Source organism: Giraffa tippelskirchi, chromosome 10, assembly GCF_054371585.1.
Source record: "Giraffa tippelskirchi isolate mGirTip1 chromosome 10, T2T-mGirTip1v1.2.pri, whole genome shotgun sequence".
Taxonomy (NCBI): domain Eukaryota; kingdom Metazoa; phylum Chordata; class Mammalia; order Artiodactyla; family Giraffidae; genus Giraffa; species Giraffa tippelskirchi.
In genome coordinates, this window is record NC_137284.1 from 125,144,702 (window position 1) to 125,168,440 (window position 23,739).

General features: G+C 37.6%; 1 protein-coding gene across 17 annotated transcripts in view; it reads right to left on the minus strand.

The window, feature by feature from the left end:
- SUGCT (succinyl-CoA:glutarate-CoA transferase) overlaps positions 1-23,739 on the minus strand; it is a 714,763-nt gene that overhangs the window by 327,321 nt on the left and 363,703 nt on the right. The gene's annotated exons all lie outside the window — the stretch shown is intronic.

The following is a 23,739-nucleotide window of genomic DNA, read 5'->3' on the forward strand; positions in this document are numbered from 1 at the left end:
TAGAAAGTATGTCTTCTACTGCCTCAAATCCACAGAACCTAGCACATACAGTATCCCATTCATGAATGTCCAGCGAATGAATGAATATACTTCAGTCTGAATTGTCAGTATTTATTATGACCTAGTACAACATACATTTATTTCTCTGTCTGTTTTAGATCGTATCCTTCTTTGTGATTTAACTAAACCATTTTTTTCTATTTACAAACCTTGTGAGAGAGAGCTTAAATATGTTTTAAAGTTATATGTGAGTATTGGTTACATATGTTTATAGAGGTGATAGGATTCCTGGTAGCATTTGACCTGGAAGTCAATTCTTTCCCTCTGGAGAGAAGGGGTATTTAGAGAAAAAAATAAATAGAAAATTCAGCAGAAACTGTGGGGACTGGGAGAGCAAGAAAGTTGTAACCTATAAAAACAAAAGTGGCCCAAGCAGATAATCAGGAGGGGTCCCAGGAGTACGTATCAACCAGATAGCATGCCCACTTGAAGGCAGAGGGCCCGAGACAGCAGAGTGAGGGCCTTCAGGCAACCAGTCACTGCAAAGACATGGGACACTGCAGCCTGAAAGAATGGAGCAGACTGCCATGGAAGGAAAAAAGCACACGAGAGGCAATAAAAGGAAACAGGCCAAATGAGTAAAAGAGAAAACAAGAGGCAGGGGAATGCTTCAGTGAGACATTCTAGGCAGATCAGGAGAACTCTAGTCACGTAGTAAATAGGTCCTGAGGAAAAAAGGTGAAACGTATGAGAACCCGGCAAAACGTCTAGACATCTGACAGGATAGCAGAAGAGCCCATGAGGGTAACGAGGAAAGGGAAAAAAAAAGAACTGTAACTCTAGTGGTAGTAATTCTTTAACGGAGAGAACTTGCTGAGTGAAATGAAATCGGGGACCAAAGAGAAGTATGTTAGTATAACTGTATTTTTTTTGTAATGTTCAAATAGTCACTTTAGCAAATTTAATGTTTTCTCCAGAGGGAAAGGTTACATGGTTCTCAGATGAATCTTTATTGGTTGTAAGTCTCAGGATATTGTTATAACAAATGCCTCACTGTGAGGGCAACAATAGCCATACTCCATTCAGGCAGGAAGAAACAGTTCTTGACTGGATCTGCCTCTGCTCCTGCCTTCCTATCCAAGAGAAAGGGTGGAATGGAGCAGTTTGCTCCCCAAAGCAAATGCAACCTCATAAAAGACTAGTGATCGAAAAGAAGATGAAATCCAGGCTGTTACATATCAGGAAAACTTAGTATCACTAGCTATAACTAGATCCCCTGGCAGAGGGTATGGCAACCGACTCCAGTATTCTTGCCTGGAGAATCCCCATGGACAGAGGAGACTGGCAGGCTACAGGGTTGCATGAGTCAGACATGACTGAGCGACTAAGCACAGCACAGCTATACCTACAGTACAAATCCTCCCGTCTTATAGAAAGAGATGCAACCAACATCAGAAGAGAAGATATAAGACACTGATATCCCATAAAAGTACTGGATGACCAAAAGTCACAGACACAACCCAGCACAGTTTAAATTCAATTAAAGTGTCTCTTCATCAGACAATAGAGCCACTGTTGTAAATAAAAAATTTTTCCAGTTTTACTGAGAAATAATAGACATATATTACTGCATGATTAAGGTATACACCACGGTTTGATTTACATCTATTGTGAAATGATTGCCACAATAGATTTAGTAAACATCCACCATCTCATATAGGTACAGTAAGAAGAAAAAATTCTTCCTTGTGACAAGAACTCTTAGGATATACTCTCTTCACAACTTTCTTATATATCACTAAGCAATACTAACTATAGTCATCAACTTGTACATTACATCTCTAGTACTTATTTGTCTTATAACTGGAAGTTTGTACCTTTAAGCTATGCTCCCTCCCTCCATGCTCTGCCTCTGGTAACTGCAAATCTGATCTCTTTTTGAGTTTGGTATCATTGTTTTTTTCTAGGTTCCACATATAAATGAGATCATATAGTATTTATCTCTGTCTGACTTACTTCACTTAGCATAATGCCTTCAAGATCCATCCATGTCACAAATGGTAGGAGTTCCTTATTTCTATGGCTGAGTAACATTCAATTGAATAGATAGATAGAGAGATAGATAATCTGAACTTCTTTATCCATTTAACCATCAATGGACACTTAAGCTGTCTCCATGTCTTGGCTATTGTAAATAATGCTTCTATGAACATGGGAGTGCATACATCCATTTAAGTTTGTATTTTTGCTTCCTATGTATATATTCCCATAAGTGGAACTGCCGCATCATATGGTAGTTCTAGTTTTAATTTTTTAAGGAAACTCCATATTGTTTTTCATAGTGGCTGTACCAATTTACAATCCTACCAGCAGTGGACAAGGATTCCTTTTTATCCACATTCACACCAGCATTTGTTATCTCTTGTGTTTTTGAGGATGGCCATTCTAACAGGTGTGAAGTCATATCTCATTGTGGTTTTAAGCTGCATTTCCCTAATGAGTAGTGATGTTGAGCATCTTTTCATGTACTTGTTAGCCATTCGTATGTATTCTCTGAAAAAATGTCTGTTCAGGTCCTATTTAATTAGATTATTTTTTGCTATTGAGTTGCATGAGTTCTTTATTTTGGATATTGTGTGCTAAGTCACTTCAGTCATGACTGACTCTTTGTGACTCTATGGACTGTACACCATCAGGCTCCTCTGTCCAAGGGATTTTCCCCTTACCAAATATGTGGTTGGCAAATATTTTTCCCATTCTGTAGGTTGTCTTTTCAACTTATGATTATGGGTAGTCATCCTAAACGATTGTTTGTAAAGACTCTCAATTGTTCTCTCACCTCAAGTGTCTAGTTCTTGCAATCTATCCTCTGTGACAAAGTCAGAGTAATTATCCTAAGAGATAAAACCAATTGTGCCATCCTCTACTTAAAATCCTCTCCTCACTCCCTGCCAATACCCAATAGAATGAATTCTGAGTTATTCAGGATGGCCCAGAACATTTCTCAGAATCAGGCTGCAAGCTACTTTTCCAGTTTTATCTTCTACCACTTTCTTCCTCCCTCATCCTTTTTTTTTTACACCAAAGTAGACTTTTCAACATTCCAGGAATAAATAGGTATCTTCAGATATTCATACTGCCCCTTCATCCTATCCCCACAGTTATAATGCACTCTAGACAGTTCACACACCAAAATCCTACCTTTCAAGGGCCTGCTTAAATGTCTTTTTCTTGGTCACAATAATTGTTCTTGCCTATATCTTTGAATTCTCTGACAGAGGATGAGATGGTTGGATGGCATCACAGACTGGATGGACGTGAGTTTGAGCAAGCTCCCGGAGTTGGTGATGGATAGGGAAGCCTGGCATGCTGCAGTCCATGGGATTGCAAAGAGTCGAACATGACTGAGTGACTGAACTGATGTCTAATTATATCACCATAGGAAATTGACTTACTAGAAAATTGTGCGTGTCTAAATTTCCAACTGGATTATAAACTCTTTAGGCAGAAATACACCGATGATAACCTTTACATTTTTCTCCTAAATAAGTTTCAGCCAGATGCTTGCATTTCTTTAATGCTTGCTCTACTTTCATACTCAATTTAAATTTAGCAATCATTCCAAGTCTTATTAGGCTGCATCCTTAGTTGTTGCAAAAAAGAGTTCGGTTTTAGAATGCAATATTTTCTTTCCACAATTCATTAATCAAGTCTACAGAAAGTCTAGAACAGGCCAGTATCAAGTAAAAGCCCAAACAATAGAGAGACAGGAAATATCATATTTACAAAGGGCAGAATTCATGTCATTAATTAAAAGGAACAATTTCCTCACAGAATGTCATACCAGGCCAAACAAGAGTGCCTCCCAAATTTTACATCTATTATATATGATCTGAATTGTAGCTATATGTTTACATGACAGAACTAGTATCTCTTGTGTTTCACACCACTTTCCAACATAACCATTGCAATAATCTATACAAAGGAAGTGTTCAAAAACATGTGTCAACTGATAGATTGAAGACTTACTCTTTAAATTGTCTCGTGATCATCATATTTTCAAAGCTAATAGAAACTATACAAGATAATTTCTTTAGGTTTTAAACTATTGAACTGAAAGTAGTCAAACAACCGACAATAAATTTACTAACAACTCAAATCAACTACTATATATTTGTTTATACATATATACACAAAAATATAAAATGTAATCTTTCCCCTCAAGTAGCTGACAGATAACTTGGAGAATTAAAATTCACATATGTGAAAAAGAAAATAATACAACACAAAACTGAGATCACTAAATTACATTTGTTTTACAAAGGTGCAGAAATCATAACTAGGATTAGAAGATGAAAATAAGGCAAAATAATTTAGAGTTAATGTGATAGAGAAAATAAAAATTCACCTGTAAGAGTTTTTTTCTAAAAGAATTACTACTCACATGTGCAAAGCTGCATGTTCAAAGTTTTATCTCAGCATAAAATGGAAATAATCTTGATATCCAGGACTGAATTAGCTAACAAATTATCAGACATCTGTGAAACATATAAAATGAACCCTTAAGCAACTCAAGGTTGGGCTGCTACCCACCCATAGTGAGAACTCCACATATAATAACATTACAATTGGCCCTCCATACTTGGAGTTCCACATCCACAGGTTCAACCAGCTATGGATTGTGTAGTACCACAGTACATATTTATTGAAAAAAATTTACACATGTTGACTTTTGTAGTTCAAACTTGTTATTCAAGAGTCAACTGTATTATGAAATCATTTTAAATAATCCTTTCATAGGTATATGTATATGTGAATGGAAGGTGATAATATATCAGAATGAGCATTATGTATAATATTTTTTAAACTAATTATATACATCAAAGCCTAAAAAGCTATAAAAGAGGTTTCCTCTGATCCCTGAGCTAAGGAAAATGTTTATTTCCTCCTTTTATTTATCTTTATTATCTGGATTTTTATGGTAAAAGTGTATTTCTTTTATAATAAGAAAAACAAACACTAATGGGGTTTCCTAGTACCTTGGAGCAATCTGGCATTCAAAGTCAGCATTCCCTCCTCTTTCTGTGTCCAAGAGATCTAGTAAGATTAAGCCCATGAAAGTTTTTTGAAATGAATAAGGTGCTCTACTAAAAAGAAAAAAAAAAAGAAGACACAACTTTTTAACTTCTTAAGGAAGGTATTTTACCTTATGTATGGATGTGACTGGACCACATGGTGGCCAAATATTTGTTCAAACATTAATCTGAGCATGTCTGTGAGGAGGTTTTTGGATGATACTAACATTTGAATCCAAAGAGTGAATAAAACAGATTGCTCTCCAAAATGTGGGTGAGCCTCATCCAATCAGCTGAGACCTGAATAAAACAAAAAGGATAAGTAGGTGGGAAATTTTCCTGCCTGACAGTCTGAGCTGAGACACTGGTCTTCTCTTGCCCTCAGACTAGACTTACACCATTATCTCTCCTGATTCTCAGTCCTTCAAACTCAGGCTGGAAGTACATGATTGGCTTTCTTTGATCTCCAGCTGGCCAACTGCAGCTCTTGGGACACATCTCAGCCTCCATAATCATGTGAACCAATTTCTTATTTTATTAATGTGTTTATTTGTACCTATTTATCTGTCTATCTCCTACCGTTTCTGTTTTTCTGGAGAATCCTGAATAATGCAGAGAAGGAATCCTTAATCCTAAAATATCTTTAAAGAAGTTAATCTTATAGTTGTGTGCAAGATGGACAAGAGTTGGGGAAGTCCAGAGGCTAAGAATTCAGCTGAAAACATGCTGCAGAAAGTGGGCAAAAAATGATGAGAGGATGAAAGATGGCTAGGGATGAAGCCAATGGAAAAGGGAAGCTTCTGGTGCTCAGAGAATCAATAGGACTGAGTTCTAATTCTAGCTGGGCTATTATTCCTTAGATTAAGTCAATCACTTCCCCTCTCTAAGCCTCTGACTCTTCACGTATAAAATGATTTGTTTAGACCAGAAATCCTCCAGGGTCCTTTTCTGTTCTATAAATCTAAGATTCTATTATGATGGGAAACAATATTTAGATGCTTTTATTCAAACTATGAATACACTGGCTTAACTTTGTTCTTAGACTATACTGAATATTCCATTGGTGCTCAATAAATAATACATTAAGCAAGCTCTTTTGGACATCATGGTTTAATTGAAAGGCCTAGAAATGCCCTGCCTTTTGGCAAAGTCTTTGCAATATCAATTACTTTATTAGCTTTGCAAACATATAATGGAAAAATAGGCACATTACTTTGAAATAGGCCTGTTTTAATCCAATCCTCTTTCTTAGTCATGGAAAAAGCCAATTTATAAGAATAAAACATTCCATATACGATAATTTATTTATGATGAAACATTAAGTCACTTCAGGACTTGATGAAATTTGAAGTTATTGTGCAAGGGTTCAGTGAACTTCCAGCAGACCAGACAGCGATACCAGTTTGATATATGTGCATTCCCTTCCCACAGGTCTACTAGACTCAATGGTCTTTCAGATCTGAGTCTAGGAAGAAAAAACCTTACCTTTATTCCAAATAGAAATCTCATGTCAAAGCTGAGAAGCACTTGAATACTTTATTTAAAGATTAACTCCCTCAGATGTTCAAATTCATGTGATCCACATTATATATGAATGTAGTCTCTTTTATAGATCCTCATGGTTATTACATATAATAGTTATTATTATATATGAATGTGAATCTCTTTTATAGATCCTCATGGTTAAGCCCATCTGATCAAATCCAACCATCTTACAAACAAATCACAAGGCCACAGAAGATGTAATAAACACACAGAGAGTGCACTGCCTCACCCACATTCACCAACAGCATCTTCCTGAGAATAATACAGTTCTCTGGGTATTTCCTGAGTCAGAAGTTTAAATGCACACACCCATGATTCTTCAGTGACTAGCACATTACTTAGTTATTCTCTGTCTGCCTGGAAAAATCAACAGAAAAAAAAGAAAAAAGAAAAAAAGGACAGCACACTAAATCTCTTTTCATCCTGTTGTCTGATCTCTTAGAACCTGGACACATGTACCATCTCTTACTTTCATAAAATCCTTTTCCTTCCTTTGCCTTGGGTTCTTTTTTTTTTCAACTCAACCTGGATCTAACAGCATTTAATGTCCTGAAGCTTTCAGGTAAGGCCATATTTTACATCATATTTTATTTCTGGTCTTGGCAGTAAACATGGAATTAGCTATTAAGTCCGGATTTCTCATCTAGTCAACTCCAGGAAAAAGTACAATAGAGAAAGGAGGAAAGAGCCAGAGACCCTGACCAACAGGAACTATATTAAACCAGAAGAAAGGTTTTCCACTTGTGATCCAATAGAAAAGAAAAAAGAAAGGCTCAACATTTCCATCATCGAATGAGGACTTCTTCCAGTGGAGGGGCTCTGTGGTGAGCCTTTCCCTGACTTTTCTCCAGGAATACTGAGTATGTCATGACTCCTTTCAACTCTGCCTCCTCATTCCATGCTATTAATTGAGGTTTATGAGCTCTAACCTATTATTTCTAAAGAGGGAAAAAAAGGAGGACTTCTTCCAAAACTATCTGGTTCTCCATCCCCACCTGCCTTCATTTATAAAACAAGCCATCTAAATCTCTCAGGCTATTTTTCCACCGGCTTATTTATAATGTGGTAATGATTATGCTAATTCCAGCTGGGAATACATCGATGTGGACCTGCTGTGTGAGTCTATGAAGTGGGGCAGGGCTTTATAAGTGCATGAGGAGAACAATTCCATAAAATTATAGTACATATGTAGCCCTCTCTCCATATTTACTAGTTTGTTGTAAGAGCCTTCTCAAATGGGAAATAGACCATGTTTCCTTTGCAGAGGGATAGTTATTGAATAACGAAGACCATGTGTTCCGCTACGTCTTCTTTGTCTGAGCACTCTGCAGCAATTTTCTAAACCAAATTAATACCAGTATACTAAACTTATTTCCCCAGTGAAAACTTCTGGCTACTAACAGTGTCAGTATATGCACCTCACTGTCCCCAAGAGCACAGGTAATCATTCTGCAACCAAGTCCACGATGCATCTAAGCGATGCACGCTGCTTTCATGGTATGTGAGGGGAAACGACACCCTCTAATGAAATGATACTGTTTATACAAGCAATAGAGTATTACATCACTTTCCCTACAAAGAGAAGAGAATGTGAAATTTCACAAAAGACAGATAGCTATTTAATGCATAACTTGTCACCACAGTCAGCCTCAGCGTAATAAAATGCACATGGAAAAACCCCTCGCAGCAAGCCTCTGCATAGCAGATTCTTGCTTCATCTGGGTTCAAGGGTGTGTATGTCTCTGAAGAAAATGATATATCTCCTTTGCTCACTGACACACACACACACACACACTTGCTGCACAATAAGCTTCAGATAGCATTTCGGAGATGTCTGCTGGATGCTGAGGACACGGAGACAAGAGGCTGGTAGTGAGCCTCCTCTGTGATTAGAGAAAAAGCAACTATCTCCTTCCTGCAGATCAAGGAAACACACATCCACATGACAGCTAAACACTGGAGAACCCAGTGTATGTAAGAACTGCTCTCTTTATTTTTACCCCTGAGAGCCAAGTAAATTGCAAGCAAACACAATGTAATTCTGGTAGCAAACCAATCACAAAAGGGATTTACATTTTTTTTTTTTTTACTACTTTATTCCAAATGACACTACTTCCTTACCCAGTATGATTTTTGCCACATTACTGTAAGGGCATTTTTCTGCACCCATACTTGGAAGCAAATAGAACCGTGTTGTCTTGACAAAACTTTCAATGAATGTTGCCAGTGACAGAGGTTTTGTAACATCCTCACATTTCAAATAGGGTGCTTTTGGTCCCAACCCAATATGTAGGCATATATGCTTATTATTATAATTCACTCTATAAAATCCCGATTGGGGTGATTTTAGTTCCATTTAGACATCACAACTCAAACATTCTATTCATTCCACAGCATGTTCTCTCTCTCCAGCTAAAAATTCTTTCTGCTTTTTTGATGTAAACTTAAAACATTAATTATAATTCACACATGAGAAATCAATCTTTCTAACAGTTAGAATCAGAAATAGTAAGAGTTAATGGTTTAGTCCAGCAGATAAACTTTTGCAGGTTTCCATCTGAAAGTCATAACATAACCTTTTATTCTGTGTGTCATTGGTACAGAAGGTTTTTCAAGGCAGAGTTCTTCAAACTGCAAGATGTTAAACAGATGTATGGTAGAGTCTTCCAGGTCTAAACTATGAAGAGTCTGTTTTCAGTCTGTGTGTTGAGTCCTTCATTTGTTTTATTACTTTATCAAGATCTTCATGTTTGGTTATTTCTTCTGTTAAAATTATGTTACTGTTACAGTTTCTTAAGCTGCAAATTTGTTTAGAACCAGATTTTAAACCATACTCTTTTTGAACTAAATAAGAAATATTCATTTAAATTTTGCCATTTAAAGGCATGTGTTAGCAGGAAAAATCTCTGCTTCCTATAGCAGGTGCTGGAAGTCCCATTCCAGATGTCATGATGTGTAAATAGCCACTGAAGAATTTGAGAAATGGGTAGAGATGCGAGAAAGAGGAAGCCATAAATAAAAAACAGACGTTTTTGAAACTTCAGTTCTTATGGCCTATCACTAAAAGCCCTTTCTAAACATTTCAACTTTTGTTTTCCATTGGTTGGCTTCTATACTTAATGGTTTCTCATGTTGCAAATATTACTTTCCAAAATGTGGGAACAGGCATAGTCATGGGCCTGGGTATTCATTTCCAAGGAACCAAATTCTATCCCCATATTGACCAGAATGAGATGTGCTACATTCCAGTTCAATAAGCTAAGGCACAGAACCCTATCTTATAGATGTGGCCATTTCTCCCATCTTAAACCACATTGAAGTTTGGAGTTTAACAGTATCAAGGCAGTATGATAAACGGGGTTCTCTATAGCTTAAACCTCAGTCTTTGTAGTTGAAAGACCAGTTTTGCCCCTTTTGTTCTTACCCATTTGTTACTTGAAGGGATTTAAGAATGTATAGCTCTAACAGGGTTAAAAGGGTGCTTATAAATGTTTTCTCCTTATTTAGTTTGATGTTGGCAGCGCCCCTCCATCATTTCAATGAGAGACACATGAGCAGAAAGGCCTTTATAATATAGGCAGGCCTTTATAAATGGGCAGCTTCCTTCTCGAATATCCTTTTGCTATCAAACTAATCAGTAGTAAGGGATAATTAAAGCCATACATAACACAGGGCCAAGTTTTGACTACTTTAACCACTTCACTACCCAACCCCTCTGCATATACATGGACAGAAAAATACAGAGCATGGCCTTGAAAGGGAATCTGGCATGGAGGTTAAGGGCACAGTCTTTGGAGTCAAATACACCTGGCTTTTCATCATGACCAGCACTTAGAGGATGTGTGGCTAGAAAGTTACTTACCTCTTTAAGTCACAGTTTCCTGTTTGTAAAGAGGATGATGATAATGATGGTTATGAGTAGATTATAGGTGTGATAAAATTATTGTGAGGATTAATAGGAAAGGTACATAAATGACTCAGCCAACAGCCTGACACTTAGTACTGAATGTTAGCTATTATTGTATTGCAGCATCTATACCATGTATTCCAAATGAAGTGGATCCCTCTCTCCTCACTGAACCCTTACCCCTGGCACTGTATTACCAAGCATTTGCAGATCCTGATCCTTTTCTTTGGAAGGCCCTCTTCATATATCTCTGTATGTACTACCTATACCAGCATCCCATCCTTTGTGTTCTCTGTCCAAATTTACCCAACCTTTGAGATACAGATCAAATGCCACTTCCTCATGAAATATTTCCTGAACTCTTCAAGTTGTGAACTTTTACTTCCTTGAACACCATGATTTTTATTTTTCCTACTGTAGAGAGTTGAACATTCTACTTGTTTACTCTCACAGATTATCATCATTGGTTCGTGGATAGTCCTTGTGTTATATTTATTGTCCCTTTTATTCCCAATCCTCAATCCTAGACTCCTTCTCCCATAGGAAAACTTTCTAATATACATTTGTATCCTTTTATTCATAATTATTCTTGGAAATATGTATTATTTCTATGCACACACATTAATTTACTTAAATGAACACTGTGATAGATGTCAGTCTGCTTCTTTTGTTTCTCCATGCTCTTTTGTGATCCTTCTGTGCATTGCCTGCATTTTACCTACAGTTTTGGTTTGGTTTTCTCGGCTACATCAGGTCTCAGTGGTGACATGCTGGATCTTTCATCGTGGCCCACAGGCTCTTCCTTGAGACACGCAGGGATCTTAGTTCCCTGACAAGGAATTAAATCCACATCCCCTGCATTGGAAGGAGGATTCTTAACCATGGGACCACCACGGAAGTCCCTTACCTACACTTTTAACATTGAATCCCTGGCCACCAGAAATGAATATCTTCATACATTCCCCGTCATGAACCTGTTAAGGAATTTTTCTCGGGATATATGCCAAAGAGCAGAATTGCAGGATCACAGGACTAAGTAAGCTTATTGACCAAGTAATGGCAAATCATTCTCCAAAAGGGCTTCACTGGCAGGAATCTCAACAGAGGTGCATGTTGGCCTCTATATTCCACATCTGTGTCAACACATGGCTCTATCCAGCCAAGTCTTGCTACTTTATTCAGTTTAAACTGATATCTCATCATTGTTTTCACTTGCATCTCTCTACTTGCTAATGCATTGACTCTTCATGGTTGTTTTTCTTGGGCCTTTGGCTTATACAGCCTGAAAATTTCTCATCTGAAATGCTTCTCTTCTCTCTTCACCCTCTGCAGGATTACAAACTACTTTAAGGTAGAGGCATATTTATTTTTCTCGTTTTTGTACTTACTACAAAGCCTACTGAAGTACCTGAAGAAAGACATAAAATATTAATATATACACAGAAATGAACTAAAAGCATGAGAGTATGTGTGGATAGTGACAGAGAAAAATGAGTGCTTTGAAATCTAAAATAAGTGAGATAAGGTTCATCCTCTGATTTCTAAAACCACGATTTCCCTTGGCCAGCTGAACTAAAAATGACAGCACCCATTCACTACATCAAACTCCACACTGAAGGTTAGGAAGAAGTTGCTAATGTGATGATTCTAAAGTAGAGATTTTACTGTGATGTCTACAAACAGTCCCCCTTGATCAGCTGTGCAAGGGAATTTCTTCACTACTCACTTTAAGGACCTAATGGGCATTATGCTGGCAGCTTCATCTTGGGAAACCCCAAAGCCCTGCTCTTATATACAAATACAAAAACTAGTAAAGAAAATTCTACTTTTTGCCAACATTAATTTTCCCTAGAGGGTAGGTGAGTATTTACCTAGTAGCCTATGCAGATAGCTATACTTTCTATAACTTTCCTGATAAAGGCAGAGCAACAGTGGTCTCACACTTAATTATGTATGAGAACATCATAAACACTTGCTTGATTAATATCATGAAAGTTGCCAAGTCACACAGTGTGATGATCAAGAACAAGGTCTTTGGAGTCAAACTGACATTGTTAGAACTCTGACTCTGTCACATACCAGTTCTGTTACTTTTTATTTCTTCTGCCATTAATTTCTGCATCTGCAGAATATGAACAATGAGACTGGCTTTATAGGACTATTGTATCACTAATAACCAAATGAAACAATGGTATAGTACTTGATAAGTGGTAGTGATTTTATTATGCTTGTCCTTTCCCCAACCTATTCCACATTATCAAGGTGAAACAATAGATGGAAGTATGCTACTAACACGTGAATTAAGTCTTAGAAAGAAATGATATATGATTAAGTGAGAGGTTTTCCTTGCAAAATTGAATTTTATTTGCTTTAGTGGGGAAAATACATTATTTTAACAATGAAAGATTTGGTTTTATTTTGAGTTCCAGCTATACCACTTCAATGCTGTGTGAGCTTAACAAGCAAGTATCTTGGCCTCAAACCAGGATGCAGACTGCTGTCAATAGGGATACTACTATGTAATCTTCAGACACACTGTAAAAATGTGACATGATAATAAATGGGAGAGTACTTTGGAACCTGCAAAATAGCATGCATAAAATATGTTCAATATCACTGGTTTCCAAAGTCTGACAGCACCTTAGTTATTACTGGCATTTAGTTGGTGCTCAAAACAACAATCTACTCCATGATTCAAAATGTCAGAAGCATTTTTCTAGGGATTAAGTAATGTTGGTAAAAATTTTTATTTCACTTTATATGCCCAACTTTCCCTTAGTATTTTGGAAATCAGAAGATTCTATACAACATTTGAGGCAAAATGAAAGAAACCACCATTTCCCCAACGCTATAAGCATTAACAAGAGAAACGTGTCTCTTTAGTAGAATTTTGCTTCTCTAGAACAATTGTTTATTTTAATATTATGAAAATCCTAATACTTATATAAGGGATTTAGTTTCCTTCTTTTTGCTGCCTGCTAGAAATCTCAGAATGAAACTGGAGGTCATTTCTGAATGTGCTAGACTACACAGCATTTTATATTTTGTGTTGTTACCTCTTCTCAGACGTATTTTACTATTCTAACACATATTCTTCTTTGCCCAGATTGTCCTACTTGCTGTTTTATCTTCTTGAGTGAGGAAGTTGAAAATAAATAAACAGAATCATCTCAATGCCTTGGGAGAAGTTAGTCTGAACTTCACTTTGGAGCCTTCTAAAGGAGAGCCGTCTTTTATCTGTGTGTCTTGCTCCTGTCCTTGGACAGCACCAAAGCATCTCAATCAATCTTTCTTCATCTGCATACCCACTATACAGAGACAGTCTTTGCTCAAGAAAATGTCCCCGGTGAAATTTGAATGCTTACTTCTTATCATTCCTTTGTGTCCTCAGCACCCAGAACTTAATCTTTGTTTCGGTTTTTGTTGAGAAGTCTTTCTCGAAAACATTCCCCAGGTTATTAGCTTTTGTATTCTAATCTTTAAAATTCTGAACTAAAGCCAAATATACCTTGCCTACATGTGGTGCTTATATAACAATGGTTCTTATTCTGTTTTACAAAGCATCAAACTCTGACTAGACACTTAAAGGGCAGAATGTCCTACTGTTAAAAAAAGAAAGAAAGGGGTGGGGGGGGGAGCAAACAAAAAAACTTGGTGACCATAACTGTAACCTTATCTGGTTATTTTAAGAGGGTGGAAAGAATATTTTGATGGTGAACATCGAGTCATAAGCCTTCATTTTCTATAGTAGGCTATGCACAAACTTTAAACTTTTTATATTGTTTTATATCTTTCATACCAGACCATTTATCTGGTAATCGGTAATAACCCTAATACTTTCATCCTTCAAACTGTTTTCAAACACAGTTTCAAAATCCAGGCATTAAAAATTAATACTAAATGGATGAATATGTTCATTACCTTGACTGTGGTGATGATTTCCTATGTCAAAAATGTCAATGCTTAATGATGCAAAAATAATAATAGTTATCACTGCCATTAATCATAGTAATAAATTTGAACTACCAAAATACGACATGATATGCTTCACCATGGAGGTATTTTCTTACTTGACTTAATATAAGAGCAACATCAATAATAAAATTAAATTGACTGCCTACAGATGAATGCCATTAAGGTTGTAAAGTTAAATAAAGTAAAGGAAACGATATGTTTTGTAGGTATTCTCAGTCATTAGTCTAACAACAGAAAAAAAGAAATTCAAATATATGCAATAGGCCACATTAAATGACTCATAATGATTAGTCCCATAAAGTATATAAATTATTTTCTAAACTTCCCCAAATAGAAATTTCCTTGCTCATAATGGAGTTAGTCTAAAACTACCCTTATGCTACTGTGTTTTGACTTTTTAAAAAGTCTCTTTAGAAATATTAAATTTGCACTATCTAATAGTTTCCTATTTATATTAAATATTATTATAAAAAGTGTTTAATGGTCCTATGGATTGTACTAAATTCAAAATCTTCAAAATCTGTTAAGAGGCCAGTACATTTAAATGTTAAGGAGAACCCATAATGAAGGATTTATAATGCTTTATCTGTTCAGAGCTGTATAACCACAAAAATTACTTCTCAAACACATAAATTTAGGCTACATCCACATCTAAGATTTAATGTACATTTGTTTTCTATTGTTTACTCATTCTAAACACCAGAGTTGCACATGATGTGTATTCAGAATTATAATAAAATAATTGGTGACTACTTGGTTTAATAAAGGTAAAGCTTTCATAATTAATTTATTAATTAAAGCCTTAAAAGTACTCAGCTGATAAGCATTATAGGCTTTATAGTTTTATCCCAAATTTTAATAAAAATATAAAGAATAGGATGTTTTGTTTTATAATGATAAGGCAAATATTTCTCATCATATTCAGTGGCCAGATTTGATAGGGAATGTAGCTCTCCTGCACCTGGGGCTCAAGAGTCTGCCACACTACTTTGGCAAAAGAAAATTTTTATTCTCAAAGGGAATACAGGCTTATAGGTGGTGTGATAATAAACTGCTGGAGTAAACAAGTTCCTTCCTCAGACTTCCCCAGTGGTCCAGTGGTTAAGACTTCACCTTCCACTGCAGGGGGTGTGGGTTCAATCCCTGGCTGGGGAACTAAGATCCCACATGCAGCAGGGTGAGGCTGAAATATTAAAAATTTTAAAAGGAGGCTCCTTTCTCAAAAATGTAGAAAAACAAAGACCCTGATGATATTACCTGAACCCCTTAATGCAGCCATTCTTGAAACCAGAAGTGACTTCCAAATATTAGCAATGGTATGAATCTATAGCTTCATTTTTTTTGTTTGTCTTTACTTTAAATTGGGTTTTGGTCACTAACAACTGAAAGAGTATGAATGCTTTTTTTTTAAAAAAGATTTTCTGGTTTATTTTATATTGTTCTGTCAGATATCATTTAGTGAACAACTTAACTTTTTAGAATCTTCTGACTTCAATTTACTTGAAAACTGTATCATCTTAAATGCATAAAGTAAAGTTTGTTCAGTTGCTAAGTCATGTCCGACTCTTTGTGACCCCAAGAACTGCAGCATGCCAGGCTTTCCTGTCCTTCACTATCTCCTGGAGCTTGCTCAAACTCATGTCCATTGTGTTGATGATAGTAAAGCTAACCAGGTACATAAAAGGGTCTAAGAATCTCTCCTTTAAGAAAATTATCAAATTCTCTCTTCTCGCCAGGCTGAGAAAAATGTCTCTATTCTCAGATTCCAGAGCAGCATCCACATGGTAACTAGTAATTTGTGTGCTCAGTGACTAAGTCATGTCTGACTCTGCGACCCCATGGACTACAGCCCACCAGGCTCCCCTGTCCATGGGATTTTCCAGGCAAGAATACTGATATGTGTTGCCATTTCCTTCTCCAGGGGATCTTCCTGGCCCAGGGGACCAGGACAAGGTCTTTCATATCTGTATCCCCAGAGCCTAACCAAATACGTAACATGTAGCATGCCTTCAGGAAATGCTTATGAAAGTAATCGATCTCAGTATCACACAGCTAACTACTTGCCTAGCCTTAGTTGGTGAGCTCACATCCAATTCTAAGACAAGCCATTCCAAAACTTCCCATCCTCACATCCCTCATGATTGCCTTGCTTCTCCACTGATCATTCACAAATAATTTTGCCTACTACTTAATTGAGAAAATGAACAAAGCAGGAATCCCCTCTACTTTCTGTCGCTTCACGTTTTTTAAAAAAAAAATTTATATTTATTTTTTTGTTTTAAATTAGTTTATTTCTCTATTTTTAACTTTACAACATTGTATTTGTTTTGCCATACATTGACACAAATCCACCATGGGTGTACATGTGTTTCCCTTCCAGAACCCCCCTCCCACCTCCCTCCCCATCCCATCCCTCCGGGTCATCCCGGTGCACCAGCCCCGAGCACCCTGTATCATGCATCGAACCTGGAGTGGCGATTCGTTTCACATATGATAATTTACATGCTTCAGTGCCATCCTCCCATATCATCCCACCCTCGCCCTCTCCCACAGAGTCCATAATACTGTTCTATTTATCTGTGTCTCCTTTTGATGTCTCGCATACAGGATTATCTTTACTGATTAACTGGACTGCAAGGAGATCCAACCAGTCCATCCTAAAGGAGATCAGTCCTGGGTGTTCATTGGAAGGACTGATGTTGAAGCTGCAACTCCAATACTTTGGCCACCTCATGCAAAGAGTTGACTCATTGGAAAAGACCCTAATGCTAGAAAGCATTGGGGGCAGGAGGGGAAGGGGACGACAGAGGATGAAATGGTTAGATGGCATCACCGACTCGATGGACATGGGTTTGGGTAAACTCCGTGAGTTGGTGATGGACAGGGAGGCCTGGCATGCTGCGATTCATGGGGTAGCAAAGAGTCGGACACGACTGAGCGACTGAACTGAACTGAACTGAAATACCATATATATGTGTTAGTATACTGTATTGGTGTTTTTCTTTCTGGCTTACTTCACTCAGTATAATAGGCTCCAGTTTCATCCACCTCATTAGAAATGATTTGAATGTATTCTTTTTAATGGCTGAGTAATATTTCATTCTGTATATGTACCACAGCTTCCTTATCCATTCATCTGCTGAGGGACATCTAGGCTGCTTCCATGTCCTGGCTATTATAAACAGTGCTGCAATGAACATTGGGGTACACATGTCTCTTTCAATTCTGGTTTCCTCAGTGTGTATGCCCAGCAGTGGGATTGCTGGGTCATATGGCAGTTCTATTTCCAGTTTTTTGAGGAATCTCCACACTGTTCTCCATAGACTCTGTACTAGTTTGCATTCCCACTAACAGTGTAAGAGGGTTTCCTTTTCTCCACACCCTCTCCAGCATTTATTGCTTGTAGACTTTTGGATAGCAGCCATTTTGATGGGTGTGAAATGGTACCTCATTGTGGTTTTGATTTGCATTTCTCTGATAATGAGTGATGTTGAGCATCTTTTCATGTTTGTTAGCCATCTATATGTCTTCTTTGGAGAAGTGTCTGTTTAGTTCTTTGGCCCACTTTTTGATTGGGTCGTTTATTTTTCTGGAATTGAGCTACAGGAGTTGCTTGTATATTTTTGAGATTAATTCTTTGTCTGTTGCTTCGTTTGCTATTATTTTCTCCCATTCTGAAGGCTGTCTTTTCACCTTGCTTATAGTTTCCTTTGTTGTGCAAAAGCTTTTAATTTTAATTAGGTCCCATTTGTTTATTTTTGCTTTTATTTCCAATATTCTGGGAGGTGAGTCATAGAGGATCTTGCTGTGGTTTATGTCGGAGAGTGCTTTGCCTATGTTTTCCTCTAGGAGGTTTGTGGTTTCTGGTCTTACCTTTGGATCTTTAATCCATTTTGAGTTTATTTTTGTCTATGGTGTTAGAAAGTGTTCTGGTTTCACTCTTTTACAAGTGGTTGACCAGTTTTCTCAGCACCACTTGTTAAAGAGATTGTCTTTTCTCCATTGTATATTCTTGCCTCCTTTGTCAAAGAAAAGGTGTCCACAGGTGCATGGATTTATCTCTGGGCTTTCTATTTTGTTCCATTGATCTATATTTCTGTCCTTAGGCTAGTACCATACGGTCTTGATGACTGTGGCTTTGTAGTAAAGCCTGAAGTCAGGCACGTTGATTCCTCCAGTTCCATTCTTCTTTCTCAGGATTGCTTTGGCTATTCGAGGTTTTTTGTATTTCCATACAAATTGTGAAATTATTTGTTCTAGTTCTCTGAAGAATACCGTTGGTAGCTTGATAGGGATTGCATTGAATCTATAGGTTGCTGTGGGTAGTATACTCATTTTCACTACATTGATTCTTCTGATCCATGAACACAGTATATTTCTCCATCTATTTGTGTCCTCTTTGATTTCTTTCACCAGTGTTTTATAGTTTTCTATGTATAGGTCTTTTGTTTCTTCAGGTAGATATATTCCTAAGTATTTTATTCTTTTCATTGCAATGGTGAAAGGAATTGTTTCCTTAATTTCTCTTTCTGTTTTCTCATTGTTAGTGTATAGGAATGCAGGGATTTCCGTGTGTTAATTTTATATCCTGAAACTTCACCTTTAATCCACCACGCTCCTCTTCCACTTCTTCCTGGCAGTCTCAGAGCATGAGGTACCCTTTCTTATAGGTTTTTCCCATTTCTGTCATGTTCAAGCTCTTACTCAATTTGTTATACTCATTTTCCTAGATTTGAAACTTCTTCTTCCTCGTAGTTAGTACCTTCTCTGACACCAGACCACCTGACCTGCCTCTTGACCTGCTTCCTTGACTGTATGCAGTTCAGGAAGCAATAGTTAGAACTGGACATGGAACAACAGACTGGTTCCAAATAGGAAAAGGAGTACGTCAAGGCTCTATATTGTCACCCTGCTTATTTAACTTATATGCAGAGTACATCATGAGAAACGCTGGGCTGGAGAAAGCACAAACTGGAATCAAGATTGCTGGGAGAAATATCAATAACCTCAGATATGCAGATGACACCACCCTTATAGCCGAAAGTGAAGAAGAACTAAAGAGGCTCTTGATGAAAGTGAAAGAGGAGAGTGAAAAAGTTGGCTTAAAGCTCAACATTCAGAAAACTAAGATCATGGCATCCGGCCCCATCACTTCATGGCAGATAGATGGAGAAACAGTGGAAACAGTGGCTGACTTTATTTTTCTGGACTCCAGAATCACTGCAGATGGTGACTTCAGCCATGAAATTAAAAGACGCTTACTTCTTGGAAGGAAAGTTATGACCAATCTAGATAGCATATTAAAAAGCAGAGACATTACTTTGCCAACAAAGGTCCATCTAGTCAAGGCTATGGTTTTTCCAGTGGTCATGTGTGGATGTGAGAGTTGGACTGTGAAGAAAGCTGAGCGCCGAAGAATTGATGCTTTTGAACTGTGGTGTTGGAGAAGACTCTTGAGAGTCCCTTGGACTGCAAGGAGATCCAACCAGTCCATCCTAAAGGAGATCAGTCCTGGGTGTTCATTGGAAGGACTGATGTTGAAGCTGAAACTCCAATACTTTGGCCACCTGATGCGAAGAGAGGACTCATTGGAAAAGACCCTGATGCTGGGAAAGATTGAGGGCAGGAGGAGAAGGGGATGACAGAGGATTAGGCAGCTGGATGGCATCGCCGACTTGATGGACATGGGTTTGGGTGGACTCAGGGAGTTGGTGATGGACAGGGAGGCCTGGCGTGCTGCGATTCATGGGGTCGCAAAGAGTCGGACATGACTGAGCGACTGAACTGAACTGAACTGGACTGTATAGTTCATCGAATTCTCCAGGCCAGAATACTGGAGTGGGTAGCCTTTCCCTTCTCCAGGGGATCTTCCCACCTCAGGGATCGAACCCAGGTCTCCCGCATTGCAGGCAGATTCTTTACCAGCTGAGCCACAAGGGAAGCCCAAGAATACTGGATTGGGTAGCCTATCCCTTCTCCAGCGAATCTTCCCGACCCAGGAATCGAACCAGCACCTCCTGCACTGCAGGTGGATTCTTTACCAACTGAGCTATGAGGGAATCCCTTGGAAGGAAAGCTATGACAAATCTACAGAGCATATTTAAAAGCAAAAACTTCACTTTGACAAAGGTCTGTATAGTCAAAGCTACAGTTTTTCCTGGACAATCCCAAGGGAGCCTGGCAGGCTACAGTCCATAGTGTCACAAAGAGTTGAACATGACTGAGAGACTAAGCACAGCACATGGTTTTTACAGCAGTCACGTACTGATGTGAGAATTGGATCATAAAGAAGACTGAGCACCAAAGAATTGATGCTTTCAAATTGTGGTGTTGGAGAACACTCTGGAGAGTCCTTTGGACTGCAAGGAGATCAAACCAGTCAATCCTAAAGGAAATCAACCCTGAATATTCATTGGAAGGACTGATGCTGAAGCTAAAGCTCCAGTACACTGGCCACCTGATGTGAAGAGTCAACTCATTAAAAAGCCCCTTGATGCTGGGAAAGATTGAAGGCAAAAGGAGAAAGGGGCAGCAGAGGATTAGATGATTAGAAAGCCTCATCAATTCAACAGACATGAGTTTGAGCAAACTCTGGGAGATAGTGAAGGACAAAGGAGCCTGGTGTGCTCAGTCCGTGGGGTCACAAAGAGTCAGACATGACTTAGTGACTGAACAACAACAACAACAAAGTTACAAGAACTCTTTCTAAAGAGATTAAACATAGAATCATAGAATTTTCTTACCCTCAACAGTAGAAGTGATTCTTCAGCTAAATTTCAAAACAGATTTTTAAAAGAGTACAAAATATATCAAAGAATATTTTCTAAATGCATAAAAATCAATCAAGCTATCTCAGAGAGGATAAAATTCTGGATTTTTTATTTTTATATTTTTTTGTAGCTTTCATAGACAAGTTTTCAAAGATGAGTACTGATATTTAATTACTGTTCTAAAAAACTTATTACTTAGATTATATGCAATACTATTAAATTTACATTTTGAGGCCAATAATTTGTGCAAAGTGAAAGAAGCTTCAGAGACACTCTTTAAAAAGAATAAATACTTAAAAGAACAATTGAGGATGTAGAAAATTTTTAGATTATGCAAGCATGATTCCCAGATTTGAATTTTATTGTTCAATGTAACATTAATCAGTTTTTTATGGTCGAATCACCTTTCTACACTCTGGCTCTTCATTTAATACAGACTTCATAATGATGCTCCTTGCATTTCCTAACTAATAAACTATATTACTTCAGCACCTACAGTTATTTAGTAACTCACATTCTATTTTGAATTACCAAAAAACATTTTTGGCGTGGAAGGAAGGGTTTATCAGGACGCTTAGTAGCCTATCACGAATTTAAAAAATCAGAAATTGTTAACCTTAATCAACCAAACTGCACTTAAAGACCACAGTTTTCTCATTTACATGAGCAGAGAGACTAATGATGTAGTATTTATTCAATTTCATCATAATTAAAATACTGTGTTTAAAATTCACACATTAAACATTGTAGTTCTGAAAGCTTTACTGTTCTGGAACTTAATGCTGCTACTATTGTTTGGATGATGTGATAGAATCAGTATGTTACCTTAACATTAAAAAAAATTGTCAAATGTTAATATCAAATGTCTTTTAAAACCTCTTGCATGCTTACTTAAGATGAACTTTGAAGAATTCAACACTACAGATTAAAAGTAATCTGAGGCCACCCACAAACACATATAAACATATACACACACTCTCACATTCAGTTTGTGGTGCCACACTTAAAATATTTCTTATTTTTTTCATGCTTTATTGGATCTCTTTAAGAATATGAGGAGGGGATTCCCTGGTAGTCCAATGGTTAGGGGTCCATACTTTCACAGCCAATGGTCTGGGTTCCATCCCTGATCAGGGAACCAAGATTCGACAAGTCACATGGCACAGCCAACAAATTTTTAAAAAATAGAAAACAATATAGGGAATCCTACAGGTTCCCTTCCTCCATTCCAGATAAATTACATACACCCATACACCTAGCTAAAGTCTAACACGGACCTCTCCTAAGGAGAGCAAGCCCTCGGTTAACCAATTTTTCTTTAAAAAAGACATTTTTTCCATCTGTGGTTCCCAAAGGAACATAAGACATGGCTAAATTTTGTTTTGTTTTAAGAGTTCTAAAATAAATTCTTTTATGCTTCTGCTGTTGTAAAGTTACTCTAAGACATTAAATCATCCAGTAGTGTTGCATCCTTATTCCTGCACAAATTAAGCAATGATTTTGACCAATCTCACATAAAAATCCACATGAGGCCACCCTTCCAGTCTGACCCACTCCTTAGGCCTGTTCCCTCAGCTATTTGGTCTCTCCTCCCAGGCTTCTGTATAAGCGGGCATTCAGAAAGACTAAACTAAATACTGTTCCATACATGTGGTAGAAACACATTTTTAAAATATCTAATGTTCAAATAAATAAATAAAATATCTCATGTTCAATACAAAGTGTAAGCACATAGATATAGAGGTGGACAGGGACTTCCCACCTGTTATAAGAGCAAGAACTACTACTATTATTAAAACATTTTTGAGTAGTTACCTAAATAACATTGTTCACAACTACAACGCAATTCTAATTCAATACTTGTGTGTGCTTAGTCGCTCAGTCGTGTCCATCTCTTTGTGATCCCTGGCATGACCTTAGCCCACCAGGCTCCTCTGTTCATGGGGATTCTCCAGGCAAGAATACTGGAGTGGATGCCATGTCATCCTCCAGGGTATCTTCCTGACCCATGTCCCCCACATTGTAGGCAGATTCTTTACTGTCTGGTCTGAGCCACCAGGGAAGCCCAAGAGTACTGGAGTGGGTAGCCTATCCCTTCTCCAAGGGATCTTCCTGACCCATGAATCGAACTAGGTCTCCTGTGTTGCAGGTGGATTCTTTACTAGCTGAACTACCAGGGAAGCCTCAATTCAATACCTGCTCACATTTTCTGACTGATCATATTTTATAACTAATTGTATTATTAAAACAAAAGTGGCCATTAAGAAACAAGTCCAATAACTCCTCCACGGCAGTAGTGAGAAAAACACTGGATTTTCAGTCAGGAGATCCAACTCTGTTGCTTACTGTGTGGCCATAAGCAAGATGTTTAAGCTTCCCAAGTCTGTTTCCTCATCTATAAAACAGGCATGACACCACCCACCCAACAGAGTTCTTGTGAGGTTAAAATCAGATAGCTTACAATCTG